The sequence below is a fragment of the Crassostrea angulata genome, chromosome 7 (assembly GCF_025612915.1).
Source record: "Crassostrea angulata isolate pt1a10 chromosome 7, ASM2561291v2, whole genome shotgun sequence".
NCBI classification, from domain to species: domain Eukaryota; kingdom Metazoa; phylum Mollusca; class Bivalvia; order Ostreida; family Ostreidae; genus Magallana; species Magallana angulata.
In genome coordinates, this window is record NC_069117.1 from 28,136,435 (window position 1) to 28,147,751 (window position 11,317).

Genomic DNA, 11,317 nt, shown 5'->3' on the forward strand with positions numbered 1-11,317 from the left:
TAAATCTTATTAAATCTTCTTCTCAGAATCTGATCAGCCAGGAAAGCTGAAACTTGTGTGGAAGCATCCTCATGTTGTTGTGGAAAAAATGACATCCCCAAGATTAGGGTTGGGCCACAATGGGGGGGGGGGTTTCAAAGTTTTACATAGGTGAAGATTCAAAGTTGTGAAAACCATGATCCCTGGGGTAATGGTTGGGCCACAATGGGGGGGGGGTTAAAGTTTTACATAGGAATATAAAGAGTATATCTTTATAAATCTTCTAAAAAACTAATCAGCCAGGACTTGTGTTAAAGCATCCTCAGGAAGTGTAGATTCAAAGTTGTGAAAATCATAACCCATGGGGGTAGGGTGGGGCACAATGGAGAGTCGAAGTTTTGCAAAGATATATACAGAATCTACTTCTCAGAATCTAATCAGCCAGGAAAGCTGAAACTTATGTGGAAAAATTCTCAGGTACTGTAGATTCAAAGTTAAGAAAAATCATGAGCCCTGGGGGTAGGGTGGGGCCACATTTTGGGGTGTTAAATTCTAACATAGGAATACACTGAGTTAATCTTTAAAAATATTCTTCTCAGAAACTAAGCAGCCAGGAAAGCTGAAACTTGTTTGGAAGCATGCTTAGGTAGTGTAGATTCAAAGTTGTGAAAAAATGACATCCCCGGAATTAGGGTCGGGCCACAATGGGGGGGGGGGGTGTCAAAGTTTTACATAGGAAAATGTAGGGTAAATCTTTAAATATCTTCTTCTTAGAAACTTATTAGCCAGATGATTCTTTATAATTTTTAAGACTTTGGCCCCAGGACAATTCTTCTGCCTCAGAAGAAGGTTCAGAGTTTGTTGTAGATTTATATCCTATATATAAACAATTTTAAGGATCTTTTTGAGAACTGCAATACTGAACATGTGAAATCACTATAAAATCAACCTGTAAAAAAAGGGACCAATGATTATAAACATAAGAATATCCAGGGGAAAAACGGATTTTATTTCTACAGGGTCTACATGTATTATTGTACATTATCCAAATAGTTTGTATAATGACCCATTAAGCCGATTTTATCATACCTATCATTTCTCAGGGAAGCGATATGGCCCATGGGCCTCTTGTTTCCAATCGTGGAAAAAGGATTTTTTAAAATGGTTTCTCTTTTGCATATTTGGCCCTGCCAAGAGGACCCTTGTTAGATGGTTATTTACATTCCTCTTATCGAAAAGATGCTTCAAACGGAATAGTTTTGAGGCTAAAAATTCACAAGATGAATTTGTCATTCGGTCAACTGAAAGGTGACTGAAAGATGTCTAAATGGTGGCTTTCAGAGATTTGCCATTAATTTACTTTCTCAAACAACATTCAGTTTACCGAATGACTGAGCTTCATCCTATGGTTGTTAACCGACGACACAAACGTCGCACGACGACGGACGAAGACGAAAGCAATAGCTTACCTCTTTGACTCAGGTGACTTAAAAACTTTTAGTTATTTCTGTGCTAGACTGTAAATGACTTCTTTCCAAAATGGTTTGTCATTTGCATAGTGCCATGGTAAATTGAATATCCATAAAAACATTCATTCGAGTTTAAATGACAGGTTACAAAAGAGAGAAAGGAACGGGTTTAAATACAATTATAATATAACAAGGGTGTTAAACATCTTTAAACGGATAACATCACGGTGCAGTAAATCACAGCTTTGGTAACCACTCACGAAATCAACAGTGTTTAACATCTATTAACAATTGCATAACATGATTTTGATTCAATAAACTTATCTTTTACCATTAAGTGAGTACACCCATACATTGAAAGTTTTCATGAAAAAGGAACGAAATGGAATAGGATAAGATAATTTAATTGCACCTGATGTTACCAATAACTAAAGTGAAGTATTACAGAATAAATGAAAACTTGTTTAGGCAATCGAAAGAGAAAAATAAAAAAAAGAAAAAGAAATGGTAATCAATTTATGAATATTGTGTAAATTATAACGAAAAATTAAAGACATTTACTGATTAAGTCATTTTTCCTTTGAGATTGGTTCATTCTAAACAGATATCATCGCAAGCAAACAAAGTAGTTGTTAGACATAAACCTTAAAAAAATTGAACTGACTGCTGTGTCTTATTACTGTCAAAATCGAGGGTTGAATGTCACAGTCAATGAAGATTCACCGGACATATGGTCAGGTTAGCAAAGAATATTAGATTATCCCATGTAATCGTTGCATAATGACCGCATGACACACCTCACAACATCTAAAACATTGACCGCAATCCCAGCAATATAGTAGATGGCCACACGGTAGAAAAAGGCAGGATCGAAGATGCCTTCTACATCCTCTACAACAGAGGATTCTCCGAAGTTCCTCGTTTTCTTGACGTAGTGCTTTTAGCATATAATTCAATTTAAAACACTTTATTCACAGTTAAAAACATTTAAATCTAAAATTCTTATTAGTAACATAGCAGTCGCTGCAAATGATACTTAATTAAGAGCAATTAGTTGTTTTGTTTTACACGCATTTAATAAAAGGATACCGCGTTATATCGCCCATTCTTCAGATTCGCACCCGACGTCGAGTCGGGTTTCGTTGTAATACGATTTTTAAATTCGCCGTAAATAAAATAAGATTTCAAAAATAATTTTGCAAATAAAAACTATATTTGTGTATATTTTTTCGGTTATCTTTTTGGTGTTTATTTTGTTTACATCTGGTAATATATGGGTTGAAGACATTCGGGGAACGAAACCAAACGGTTCTTTTTCCTGACAAGCCAATGCAGAATTATTCTTCTATTTACTTCGAATATTTCTCTCTTTTTTTTAAAGGACATCGATTCTGCTGTTGAACAGTTGAAGATATAAGTCGATTTTTTTTTTTAAAGATTATTGGTATATATATGTATAGCATGAATTTGGACGTCGTAATTTGACAAAATAAACTTGCAATATAAAGATGATTATACTGTAAACGTATTAAAAAACTGTCTTTATTCCTTTGGCTGTGTATTCTATTTTGCGTTTTTGGCGGAAAGCGTTGTCCGCAAAATCAAGTACATTGCCAAATGTTAAATATATAAGTAGATAAAAAGGTAAACTCAGAAATGCGCTAAATCCAATCCATGCTAACTTGTTGAAAAATTATATTCCGCCATATATTGTACACCCTAAATATAGTACGTTTACAGTATTTACGTAGCCATTTCAACCACACGAAAAATTATTTAAATACTATTTGACTAAAAATGACTATTTTTAATAGTAAAAATTAATCAAATACAATGTGCGTGCGTGTGAAAGGTAGAGAAAGAGGGGATTATGTTTGATTTAAGGTAATACACAGGTAAAGACCTTTTTATATTGCAAGTTAATTTTGTCAAATTACGACGTCCAAATTCATGTTATACATATTAAAACAATTCTCATTATAGGTTAGAAACTGGTAACCAACCAGTATGCTCTAATTCACATTAATTGTATTCGATCGTTTCATTTTTACAATATTTCAAATCGATAGAAAGACAAGTGAAAAGCTGTCAATGTGACAGCAAACCGGGTTTTTCTTTTATGTGAACTGTATCCATAATCCATGTCAACCCATATCCAGTGAAATGGTGTACCCTATATGCAATATTTTGCCAAAAAAATGACTAAGTTCAAAAGCTGGTATTTTTTTCATAAATTATTGAAAATCAAAATCCTAGCAATATGCATACCTCTGATATATGTACAATTGATCTGCAAAAGAACAACTTCCTATCTTGAAAACTGTAGGAGGAGTTATCCGTACAATGAGGGTACCCTATATGCAATATTTTGCCAAAAAATGACTAAGTTCAAAAGCTGGTATTTTTTCATAAATTATCGGAAATCAAAATGCTAGCAATATGCACACCTCTGATATATGTACAATTGATCTGCAATAGAACAACTTCTTATCTTGAAAACTGTATGAGGTGCTATCCGTACAATGAGGGTGCCCTTTTGGCAGCCGCCCACCCGCCCGCCATTTTCACCATTTTAATAACTGGATTTTTCCTTCGGAAAACCCGGTTAAAAATTGTTGTAATAAATGTCCCCTTCAGTATCATCATCATCATATCTCTATCTCTCTTTCTTTCTCTCCCATGTATATTTTGCTATGTGATGTCGCTGATAAGTTTAATGCAGCTCTCTCTCTCTCTCTCTCTCTCTCTCTCTCTCTCTCTCCCTCTCTCTCTCTCAACGTCCGAATATCATTTAATGAAACAAAATAGAAACATTAAAAGGTATAGGAATGTACATCCCTTATTTACATAATTATATAATTTTTGCGGATAATAGGCTTACAAATTTACAGCAGCAATCTGATACATACAGGTAGTTATATTTTATGATTCAAAAATTTATTTCAATGAATTTATTTTCATTTATTTTCACTTTTATGTAGTCAAAATTGATATTAGTTTTGTTTAAATTTCGTTTCGTTTTGTTTTGATTTCTGGTTTTGTTTCGTTTGCTTTCGTTCAAATTCGTTTTGTTTCGCCCTTTACAGCCCATCCCACCCCCTCCCCCCCCCCCCCCGTGGTAGGGATTCTGACTATAGGGCAGGTCCAAATTAATTATATAGTGTTAAAGCATTTAATATTGTAAAAGATTGTCTTCATTACATCTGCTGACACTGAAAAAAAAATGACTGCATACAAAAAGACTCCCGATGTTGGGATTTGAATCTAGAGCGGGCCTTTAACAATCATAGTGTATAGGATAAGGGTTCTTAATTCAGGGTGTGGCCAAAATGGTCATTTAGTGATTATGTATATGATGTTTTAACAACATCTACTGACAAAGAATAAAAACTGACTGCATATTTAGAATAAGACATTAAGCTGTCATCTTTTATAATATTTCATGTCACCTACATGTATGAAAAGGCATACAAGACAAGGGTTATGACTGAGGGAGGGTCCGGGGGTCGTAATACTTATTACTTTATTTTGCTCCTGAATTTAAATGAAAGAAATCAGTGAATTCACATATTTAAAAAAGAGAAAGAATGAAGCTGTGTATCAAAGTTAAGGTATTGTTAAACCATTTGGAAGGAGTTCAGTAAGAAGGGTTGTTACAGTTAATATAGTTATCTTCCCTTGCTCCTTCATAATGGAGTTATCTTCATTTGTTCATATTTAGTAAATTAATCATTGAATATATTGTAATTATGAAGTTTTATGAAAAATATGAAAAAAAGTTATGCAAGTATTTAATCATTTTGAAACAAAAACAGATTTTGAACATTCTTAAAAAAACCCAAAAACAAATAGACTTCTTATTAGTAAAGTAATATTATTGGCTAACCAAATTCACTGATAAGCGTATACACGCCTAAATGATTTTGCCAGAAGATGTAAAATTTCAAGAGAGAGTCAATATGCCAGAGATCTCCTGCACCTTTTCAGTATCAGGTCATGCACTGTAATATAACCGTCCAGGTTTTGGGCTATTTTAGTGTCATTCCTTTTTGAAAGATTTCAGACAGGGAGGTGGTTGTCATAACATTTTTAAAATTTTTCTAATCCAGAATGGAACTTAGTTAAATACATATATGAGGCTCCTCAGCAAGTTGTATATATGGGCTATGGTACTCAGGTGACCGTTAAGACCAATTGACCTCTTGTTACTAAATAATATACAAAATGTGAAATGGATATTGTTCACGTGCAAAAATTGTTTGAAATCTCCGTCTTTGATACGGGGATAATAATGTAAAAAGTCTTTTATAGATTATTTTATTAACATAGCATTCTGACTTACATGGATACTATGTTCTTAATGTTAAATATATACATATAAATGATATAATGTTCTCAGGAGTTCCTTGCAATGTCAAAAAGTTGTGAACACAATCCTTAATATCTGCGTACTAATCAACATCACAAATCTCAACTTATTCTCGGTAATTTCGTCATTCTGACCCTTTTTCGATCTGTAACAAGTTTTTTGCAAATTACACAAATGGCAGATTTATTCTCTTTGTCACATGAGCAACAAAGGGCGAGGTGTTCACATGGAATAAAAACAATTTCTCGTCGATTTGTGTCACAAATAACACATGTGACTTTTTTACGCAAATTTTCTACCTCATTCCTTTGTTGTTCTTTGTTTAAAGCTGAAATAATAAACAAGTACTCAGTTAGGTTAACAAATGCATGGATTACTGCTATTTTAGTGAGTTAATTTGAACTAAAAGCATACATTTGAAATGCTGCATTTTCATTTCCATGATATTAAAGATGGCGGATCGCTGTATAATGGGTATAACTAATAAGCGAATTGTTACACTCAATTATGTAGTTCCTTAACACTACAGCAAACATATGTGTATGGCATGAAAATCAGAGAAAGACCTTTTCTTGCTCTAAGAACAGTCATTTTTTTTTCAAACAATTTTCTCAGAAAATGTTTTCTTTAAAAATACACGACATCCATCATCAATGATTAAAAAACAATCTAAACTGAACATCTCCGATCTGATGGGCGGATCGATTATTCTCAAAACGATTTCAGTTCCTTTTTTTAATTCAGAATCTAAAAGGAATAATATTAAAAGAAATGTTCATGTTATTGATATCATTATTATTATTTAACAGATACAAAATTAATAGGTTATAGATTGGTTGGGCAGTTTACGCTTTATAAACCACCTTAAATTACGTAAATTGTTTCGCTTTTGAGTTCATTCCTTATGATAAGGTTTTGGATAATGGGCTTCCAGTTTAAAAAAAATGTTCCAATATCGTTTAATTGGTGTTTTACTTTAAAGTATTTGCTTTTGTTAAAAGAAAATCAGTAAGACAACATACCTTAATGAGAGAACATATTAATCATCCTTTAGCACATAGTTGGCACCCTACGATGCCTCCTGCTTGAGTACCACTAGTAAAAACAACTGCGGCTAATTATTCTACTTTTAAATAATGTAGATGTTAATGATACGATTTACTTATAAATTTTTAAAGTTCTTACATATGCAAGCCAGAGGTACGATGCATACAATGGCTGCTGTATAATGCTTCTGATGTATCAGGTACCACAGACCAAAACCTAAAGATCAAGTTATGCGAAAAGGGTTTAGTTTCAGAATTTAAAGATCATCATTGCACATAGTTAACTCATATACTGAAATAAATAAGGTACATGTATTAACATGCAGTGTAGCATAGGGAAACGTCCGTGTCCTGTGAAGTTCAAATTGAAACTTACGAATGTATAATCAATAATTTGTCATGTTTTTTTTAGGTTAAAAAAAATATGTTAATGGTAACAAAGATGATGTTTCATAAATTGATTGGATATATATCAGTAAACCTGCCTGAGAACTATGAGAATATCAATAGCTGTACACAATTTTAGTCTCGGTCATGCTTTGTGGCCTTATCCTGTAAATCAATATTCATCATCTGTGCGTGTAAGTACGGGAAAGGAGGGGGGCCTTCCATTTTTTAAAACTCGGGAACTGAAGTTCTTAATGAGAAAAGAAGAGCGCGAAAACAAACGTACCTAGACAGAATCGAGATATTTTACATTGAAGTTACGTGACATGAATAGACATCTTTTACAATTAGTTTTACACGCTTTGTACTTAAGCAATTAGCGGCCATCGTAATATTGAGAAAAGTAATTAAGAGTGCAATGTGTTTTCGAATCTCTACACTGATAAAATATGCAAATAAAGACAACTGGTCAAGTTAAATACAAGTATATATCTTTATCTTAATAGTGACTATTTTCCAAAACACACAACTATAAAGTAATTGTTCCTCTATTTCTTAAGAAACCCAATTGAAATTCACAGCTGTTTTAGAAACTGACAGGGCTAAAATCTACATGGAAATCAAGTTAAATGAAAACAAGTATCGATTTTCACAATCAATTAATTTTTATGTAAAAAGGAAGATGTAAGTGTGAACAAAAAATGATTTCTTTAATGATTCACGCGAGTTATGAAGGTAGCGATCATTGCTAAAAAAAATTACAAAATACGCAGGCTCTGTATTTTTTGTGCATTGTCGCTACTTGTACTTTCATGAATCACCAATTAAAGCATTTTATTGTTTCAATAATACCTTTAAAAACCGTCCCTGAATGCTAAATTGCATTAAAAAGAATATGGATACTGAGAAGACCTTTAATATGCAAAGGGAAAGGCTAGGTACATGTATATACATGAAGTTTTTAAATAAGCTTACACGTACTTAAACTTACTAGTAGAAGTCTTCCTTCTCCGAATACTACACTTTAGTTGTTGTGTAACAAAACCACTGAACTGTTTATCATCCTGTGTATGGCCTTTGAAATGAATCAGAGGAAATCGCATGAATTCTTTAATTAAACTTTGATCAGATTAAAAAAATGGACGTTAAACAAGCATGCTCTCATTTATAATACTAACTCCCAAAAGGTATATTATGCTTAAAATGTCGTATATTTTATATTGGCATGGTCGCGATTTTGGTCAATATTTTTTACCGATTTTAGTGTTACAATACTTTAGTAAGAAATTTTGAATTGTCAACCAACATTTGGGGGCCAGTCATCAAGTTATAATCGAAAAAACAACAGAGCTCACAATAATTAATAATGTAAACAAAGCCCAGGTCATGTTTTATTTACATTTTAAATGTCGAAAAGAAAATTCCAAGTATAGGCATAAAATTGAAAAAGTGCTAGGAACTGTTTATCATTAACAGATTGAAAAATCAGCTTGAAAACGGGGATATTTAGCCTATGTTTACACAAAGCATGAGCCTTGTTTACATGTACTAACAAAGAATTGTGAGCTCTGTATATCGCTTATAACTACGACTGACTCTCAAATTTTGGTTAAGTATCAGAAATGCATTACTAAAGCATTGTAAACAATAAAAGTAACAAAATTTTAGTTTTAGACCTAACACAGGATGAACCTCTGCCATTCAGTCAACTGAATGATAACTGAATGGTCTGGAAAGGTGACTGAATGGCATAGCTATTCAGCCACATTTCAGTTACCTATCAGTCACCTTTCAGTTAACTGAATGGCAGAGATTTATCCTGTGTAAAGTAAATGTGTTAAACGTAAGGAACTGTTTATTTATGCATAAAATAAATAAGAAGAGAGACAAATCAGCTTGAATTTTTTTACTGGTATATTGAACCTTTGAGAACAAAAACAGAACACGAGCCTTGTTAACATGATAACGAATTTTGCTTATAACTCTACGACTGATTCTCAAATTTCATTTGACCATTAGAAATGCGCTCCTTAAGCATTGTGAATAATAAAAACAAAAAATATAACTTAACAAAATGGTGATCATCTCCTTTAAAACGTTTTAAATGCAATTCACCCCGTCCACTGACTGCTGTATAGCGAATCGTGGGATATAACAAGATGATATCATATTCTGATTTAAGTTTAATAGTATTTGGTGTATTTCTTTAACTTATCAGCAATGAAGAAGCCTGAGCATTTTTAAATTTGCAAAATTTTAAACTATTTAAATACAATTCTTTCCTAAATAACATGTACGTAAGCCACGATATTGGAGTCCACGATTAAGAGAACTAAACCCTTTTTGGTACATGTACTGGTAGTTAATAGATAGATACTTTTTGTATCTATTTTATTTATACTTAGTATATTTGCCAAGAGATTTTTCAAATAGTCTTCACAATGTTTTATTCTTTTAAATCAGTAGTATATCAAATAAATATTAAGAGTTGGTATTTTCAAACCTGATCTCTATATGAACACTTGAAAAACAAGAGTTTTGCGTCACACTTGTACTACTTATACTACACATGCTATGTACATGCACTTTTGTACCATCCGGTAAAAACACTTATTGAAACGGTCAACGGAAAGGTTAACCGAGCTAATATAACACTGCGATCCGATTAAGATATATGCATGCTATGGAGTCCTGATGATGTCATTAAAACAATCCAACATCAATATCGCATTCAGATGGAAACCCCTATTAGATGTCGCTTTAACACAACTTTACACAACTCGCAACCACCCTTACACAACTAATGCAACACGCTGTTCCGCTAACAAAACTTTACAAAACAGACCGTTGCTCGTTTAATTTCGCACAGTATGCCGTGGTAGCACATAACTTCCAATAACAAACCGTCGCGTTAAACACAATCTTGCACCACTCATTGTTGCGATATAACGATTTAGATATGTTAGCGCGATGCCGCTTAATGCGATAGCGCTTTGTATGCAGTTGGCTTAGTGCGACGGTGGATTGTTTTTCAGCGCGAATGTTCGTGTGTCACAGCACGACAGCGAGTAAAGTAAAACTCTTCAGTTGTAAAGCTGCTATAGAGTAGTTTAAGCGTGTTGTGCGAAGTTGAGTTAGACAAGTGACAGAGGTGGTGGTTTACCCAGCATATCTTTGTTAATTTCTCAAATCGGACACCATAATGTAAAGTGTTAAAACACAGATTATGACTTGATAAAAAGCTGGCTGTAATTTTTCACCACGTATTTAAACATAAAAATATACGTACAGTGATCAAATTGTTACAAATATTTTCATTGGCACAAACACAATTACAATAATTGGCAAAAGCTCAATATCTGCATAAACAGAAGTATTCTTTTTGTTACATATCATTATGAAAGATATACATGTAAAATTATATTTCACATTCACATGAGAGGAAAATAGTTCTGACAATAAAGCTTGTGCTCTGTTTCTGGAGGATGTACATTTATTAATAAATGAGAGAGTTATTTTCAACACTTTTGAAGATTTACTATTAAAACGGAGCTTAGCCTTAAGGATATCTGACATTTTTTTTCATTTCTATTAATAAAACATGTAGACACATTTCTTTCAAAAACTGCCCTAAAATGAATATATTTAGAACAACTGAATAAAAAGAGAAACTTATCTTCAATTGCTACAGTGTTCCAATAGTTACAGTCTTTCATGCTTGGAATAGATATGTGTCTACCCTTTTCTATGGCAAATTATGTGAACTTAATTTTGAATTACTAAAACTGATCTCTCTACTTTCCTTTTAAATACTCAATAAAGGAACACCGTTAAAAATAACTAAAAAAACAAAAAATTAAGCTTCGATCAACTAAATTTTTTTGAATATTCTTCCTGTAAACACTGGTCCGTTATTATACCCCCCTTCGTTGGGGGGGGGGGGGGGGTTGGGGGTGGGGGGGTGGGTATAAAGGAATCACCTTGTCCCTCCGTCCGTCTGTCTGTTCAAAATTCATGTCCGGTCGATATCTTTCTTATGGAGAATCATTGGAAGTTTCTTATGGAGA

At 33.1% G+C, this 11,317-nt stretch overlaps 1 long non-coding RNA gene across 1 annotated transcript; it reads right to left on the reverse strand.

The window, feature by feature from the left end:
- Positions 1 to 5,749: 5,749 nt before the first annotated feature.
- LOC128156845 (uncharacterized) lies at positions 5,750 to 8,777 on the reverse strand. The gene is made up of 4 exons (XR_008239768.1): positions 8,242 to 8,777; positions 7,003 to 7,080; positions 6,840 to 6,912; positions 5,750 to 6,145 (listed from the first exon to the last, which is right to left on the reverse strand). It is a non-coding gene; the product is annotated as an uncharacterized LOC128156845 (long non-coding RNA).
- Between the last annotated feature and the right edge of the window lie 2,540 nt (positions 8,778 to 11,317).